Source organism: Arvicanthis niloticus, chromosome X, assembly GCF_011762505.2.
Source record: "Arvicanthis niloticus isolate mArvNil1 chromosome X, mArvNil1.pat.X, whole genome shotgun sequence".
Classification (NCBI taxonomy): Eukaryota; Metazoa; Chordata; class Mammalia; order Rodentia; family Muridae; genus Arvicanthis; species Arvicanthis niloticus.
In genome coordinates, this window is record NC_047679.1 from 38,880,846 (window position 1) to 38,886,835 (window position 5,990).

General features: G+C 37.2%; 1 pseudogene; it reads right to left on the reverse strand.

The window, feature by feature from the left end:
- Positions 1 to 4,586: 4,586 nt before the first annotated feature.
- LOC117694914 (SNW domain-containing protein 1 pseudogene) lies at positions 4,587 to 5,771 on the reverse strand (annotated as a pseudogene).
- Positions 5,772 to 5,990: the final 219 nt, after the last annotated feature.

Below are 5,990 nucleotides of genomic sequence, written 5' to 3' on the forward strand. Positions count from 1 at the left end.
CACATGAAAGGAACTGTGAAGAAGGAATATAAATATGATCACACAGACAGTGGGAGACAAGCACTGAGCTTTGGTTTGATTTACTTTGCCTTGCTCTTCTTCACTGATGATGTGTATGTATTGGTTCACTTTATATAGTGTTGTTGAGCTCACCTTGTAGTAAAGCTGCTATTGAGAGAAACTTCCTCAAGAACTGCTTGCAAGGTTCCTGCAGCAGCTTGCTGCTTCTGTGACTTGCCTCAGACTGGTTGGCAACCCTGGGGGATTCTTCAGGATTGAACTACAGGTGCTTAGTGTCTGCTTGAGGAAAGGACTAAACTGAAGCTGAAGGTTTGTGTCTGTTATCCGCCTGCCTAAGTAACTGGTATGCAGATGCTAAGTCATATTTGGTGTTTGCTATGGAACTGAACAGCTATCCAAAAGGATCAAGTGGGCCCCCAGACTACTACTGAACAGGTCCACTTCTCCCATATCCTAATAACTTTTCTCTTCCACTATCTCTGATGGCTGGTGGGCTAGAGAAGTTGACCCTTATCAACCCTTATCACCCTTGCCAAAAATTTATGCCTACAAGTATTACTATACCTATATATTTCAACCTTTATCTTTGGACCTTTTTATTGCAAAAATGCATAAAACAATTTGATTTCTGGTAAATCGTAGTATCCTGAGGGTCCATTCTTGATTATGTTTTAGGCTCTTTCAGACTGCAATCTCAAATACTATTTACACATTTTTTTCCTGAGTTCCTTTACAACTTTGTACACATTTTTTCTGGCCTTATGGAATACAATTAAAAGTCTGTCTAGTAAGTTCTTTGTCAGTCAACAGAAACATCTTCTGTCAATTCATTAACAATGATTTTATTTTTCTCTGTATATTATTTTTGTTCTTATATCTGAAGTTGGTAATCTATGTATCAGTATGGCCACCCCGAAATTGGATTGTCTCCTTCCTAAGTGTTGAGGTTTTTGTGGATGTCTGTGTTAGTCCACTTTTTATATTCCATGCCATATAATATCTATTCCCTACCTTATCTCAAGATAGTCTTTTGGCACACATTTCCTTGGATGCAAAATGCATATTAATCAATGGAAGAAAACAAACAACAACACTTCCTCCAATATTTGCTGATTGTCTCTCCTGATACTGTCCTTCAACCCCTCATTTATCTAGCTTATAGTGAACATAGACAATGGCCCATAGAGACTATTGGATATGTGCTTTCTCTCAATCATACATCATTTTCATTTTAATTCAAAATTAAATTCTGTAAATTTGTGGAGTGTAACATGATGATTTAATATGTGTATGTACTTTTGTTTATATGTAGGTATTTTCCACCATATTTATTTCCATAAAAAAATTTCACACAGCTTTTTGATGCCACAATTTACAACAGAATTTTAATGCTTTGTTTCAGGTGTATGGCTTCATCATCTACACTGGAATACTTTCAGAAACTATTGTTGTAGGAAGCCGCTGTTAAGCGGTGGTATAATCTGCCATTCCAAGATGGCGTGGACATTGTGTCCTCCCACTAGTAAACAAGTAACTGCACAGCTGCAACGGCAGAAAGCCCACCAAAGTCACTGGCCAATCCCGAGGCGTAATATTGGGTGATGAGTGAACAGCCAATCAGAAGTGAATATGTCACTCTAGGGTGTATTTAAGCTGGGCCCCTTCCTGTCTTCAGCCCTTCTGCGTCTTTTCACGTCAGTGATACAGAGTAAAGCCTCATTTGTAGTAACTACCCTAATACTGTCTCCCGTGTTCTTTTTCGCGGGCGAAGGGGACTTGAGAGGCGTGCGGAACATATTGTAATATTTAATTCCTATTGTCAATCTTTTAATATATAGGATGATCTGGTAGTCAGGTCTTTGGGTATTGTTGTGGGAAATTATCTTGACTCAATTAATTGGGAAGTGAAGACTTACCCAATGTGGATGACATTATTCACTGGATTTAGATTCTGGACCACATAAAATCCAGAAAGTGAGTAGATCACACTAACTCATCTCTCTCTGCTTTCTTACTGCAGATGCAATATGATTAGAAACCTCAAGCTTCTGACATGACTTTCATGCATGGTGGGTAGTAGCCTAGACATATGAGTCAAGTTAAACCCTTTCCCCCAAGTTGCTTTTATCAGAATTTTGTCACAGAAACATAATTTTAAAAAAGCATTCTCCACTACTTTTTTCGCATATTGTCTTGCTGCCTTGTTTCACACAATATATGACTCTTATTAAAATGCTTTTAAGATATGTTTCCTTTGACATGGTATCTATTCATATCTATAGAAAAGTAACTGAGATGATAGGTTATACTTAAATATAGATTAATACCTTAATAGCCCTTGGAGAGGCTAAAACAAATATATGTTATAATTTCTGAAGGACAGCTCTGTTCCCCCCAGACAGAGGAAGTGGTATCTTAAAATGGAAATATAATATTCAATACATCTGATGACTTGGGGAAAGAAATAGAAATAGGCAACTAAAAGTACCACAGAAATGCCATACCATTATAAATTATGGTTTTCTTGATCTAGAATTGATTTCCTTACTGTAATCATCTCCCGATTCTCTGGAATCAAGATTGTAGCTGGGGAGAGTATAGCCTACACAATATAATGTGCTATGCATATTATAGTTGGCACATAGTCAGAGTACTTTCTAAATATCAATGTTTTTATAACAGCAGACCATTGCTGCTCTTAGACTAAGCCACAGAAGTTTCTTTTCTTCCAAGGGGCAAGGATTAATATAGAGTTCCACTGGTAGTCAGTGTGGTGAGAATAATTGACTAATGAGTGCCCATCCATGAATGGGAACTCTACATCAGCTCTTCAAAGGCCATGAGGGACACCATGGGAAGGAAGCAGAAGACTGTAAAAGTCAGAGAATGAAGTGTTGGTATTCTGAAATGTCTTCTGGATATGACACATCTGGTGTAATCATTATCTCAATATAGATGTACTTGTCTGAAAACACCTGTACATAGAAGTTACAAAAGTGAGAGAGTAGAAGAAAATACCTAGCAGATGGGGAAATAGTGGGGATGAATATAATCAGAAGGTGTCAGATACATACATGAAAATTCTAAATAAACCTGCTCTTTATATATGACCTCATTTTGTATAAGTAAAAATAAATAAAATATTTTAAAGCCTATAATTATATGATATAGTTGTAATACCGAAGCTTATTGTAAAAATAGTTTTACTTCTGTTATTTGCAATTTCAAGTTCAAGTTTAAATTTCCAGTTACTAATGATTTTTGCCTTATTTTTACCTGCAACTGTACTAACAAACTGATAAGTCATTTTTCATATTTCATATGGTAAGTCATATTTCAGTTTTAAATTGTTTTTAAAATTAAATTTTTGTTTTAATTTTTGTATATACATGTGAGTAGATTCATATATACTAGTGTCCTCATATATACTAGTGTCTATGAGTGAAGGAGAAAAAGGAGACATTGGTCCCTTGGGCCTGAAGTCATAGGCAGGTGTGAGCCACCCAACACAGATGCTGGGAAACTATATCAGGTCCTCTCGAAAAACAGTTTGATGGTTAATTTTAGTAGTCAGTATGATTGCATTAAGATTCAACTAAAACCCAAGTTTTTGGCCACTCTTGTGAGGGATTTTTTTAACAGATTATTAGAAGCAGTTAGTTATCACTTTCTGATTTCAACTGAAATAAAAGGACAGGGAAGAAGAAAAGCCTACATTTTGCCTGACTCACCTCACTCTCACAGCCAGTTCCATCTGTCCTGTTGCTATGGAATTCCTTCACCAATGTTAGAATTAAGAAATTCATTATTCCAGTGTATTGAAAACTCCTAGCACTTTAGGAATTCTATATGTCTTCAGAAACAGATTGGAACTGATGAGACATTCAGCCTCACACACTGAACAATTACTGCATCATTTTCCTCCCCAGTGTAAGATGGCCATTGGTAGACTACTGGAGACATGTTCTATTTATATTTAAAATATACTTTATATATTAATGATTAATATGTATAGTTTATGCATATATAAATATATAATTATATATTATATAAATAAATATATAAATATATGTATTCATGACATATGCATGTTACATATACTAATATATAATGTTATATATTATATATTCATGATATATTTGTATATAACATAAATGATGTTATATGTCATATATTATATATTCCTGGTATATTGTTATATATAAAATATATAATAATATGTAATATTTATACAAATAGTTTATTCTATACATTCAAGTTATCAGTTCTGTTTCCTTAGCTAACCCTGGCTAATACAGATTATGATACAAAGAATCCTTTTTTTGATTTGTTTTGTTTGTTTTTTTTAATATCTTTAGTTCTTTCTTTTTACAATTCAGTATTTATTCCCCTCCAGGTCACCTCTCTCAGAGATCTTCATTCCATTCTTTTTCCCTCTGCTTCAAGAGGATGTCCCTACTCCCTGGGACCTCAAGTGTCTCAAGGGTTAGATGCCTCTCCTCTCACTGAGGCCAGACCAAGCAGTCCTCTGCTGTATAATTCAGATTTTGTTTTAAGAGGCTCCTCTACTGCTTCCGCTGCTTCTTGCCTTCAGGCTCATGTTCCTTGGAGTGACTCCTATCAGAGCATCTTTTAGAGTCATGGTGCTGTTTTGCTTCTTCCAAAAACTTGTTCAAACCAAAAGGATCTTCCTCAAACTGAACTGTCCTTCTAGGCTTCTCTGTCTATGGTCTGTACCAAAAATCTTCTTATCAGGAACAAATCTGTTGGTCTTTATCCTGGTTTCGAGGTCATCACCATACATGTCCTTGTCCAGATTTTTACTGGGCCTGTAGATACTCTGAGACATATCTTTGCCACCACTCCAGGCCTGATCATAAACATTGTAAAATTTCATCTTCTCCGCCTGCAAATCCACTGTCCATACCCTTGGATTCGTTGAAGAGCCTTTGGTCATACTGAACTTCATTGGAAGTTCAAGGATTGGGCACACCAAGAGCAATGACTTCACTGATATCTTGATTTTCATTTCTCTGTAGTTTTGACCTCTTTTCAGGAGCTGCCCTGGAAAGGTTCCTGTCATGCTGCCTCTCTTTTCGCCTGTCATGATGGATTTCATCTCTCTCACAGGCCTCACCATCCACTTTTTCCACATCGGTTTTGATTACAACTCCTCTTTTTCTGTGTTTCTGGGCCATTTCTCTAACTTTTCCTTCATGTTCCTCCTTTTCTATTTGAGCCCTCTCTCTCTGCAGTCATGCTTGTTCCTTCTGTCTAGCAGCATCTAGCTCTTTAACATTTTTGGCAAATTTTTCAGCCTCCAGTTTATCCAGTGGCATTGTATAACTCCTCAACTTGTTCTACTTGGGTACACATGGAGGGATCTTCCACTCCTTCCATTCTACTACAATCTTCTTTCGAGGACAAGAGTGCACTTTGGGTGCAGGAAAAGGCAGGAAAACCTGGGGAATTTTCTCCTTAATGGGGAATCCTGTAGGATCCAATGAGTCTCTCTGCCTTTCAAAGATAGGAATATTACGCTGTTTAGCTCTTGATTTTAATGTTTTTTTCTTCTCTCTTGTACTGAACAGAAGGCAGTGGCTTGTACTGAAGAGAAGGCAGGCTCTGAGCTCTACAAACCAGCCTGGACCCAGAAACCTTCTCTGAGATAATCTTCTGCAAGGGTACTTTAGTCCTTTCTGTATTTTCTTTGATGGTCTCTTCATCAGGCCTTGCCAGTTCTGGGCCATATGGTAAAAAGCTTGTGAGCGTCATCTTCTGCATCTTCAAGAGCAAATCACAGCTTCCAGAGGGCAAGTCTTTTCCACAATGAGGACCACAATGGAAAAAACGCTCAGTGCCCAGATGCCCTGACCAAACGACCCTCTAGGCTTTGCAGTTCTTTGAGCTGAAATTGTGGAAGCCACCAGTTTGCAGTTCAAATAAAGCAACAAAGGTAGGCTGGGAAT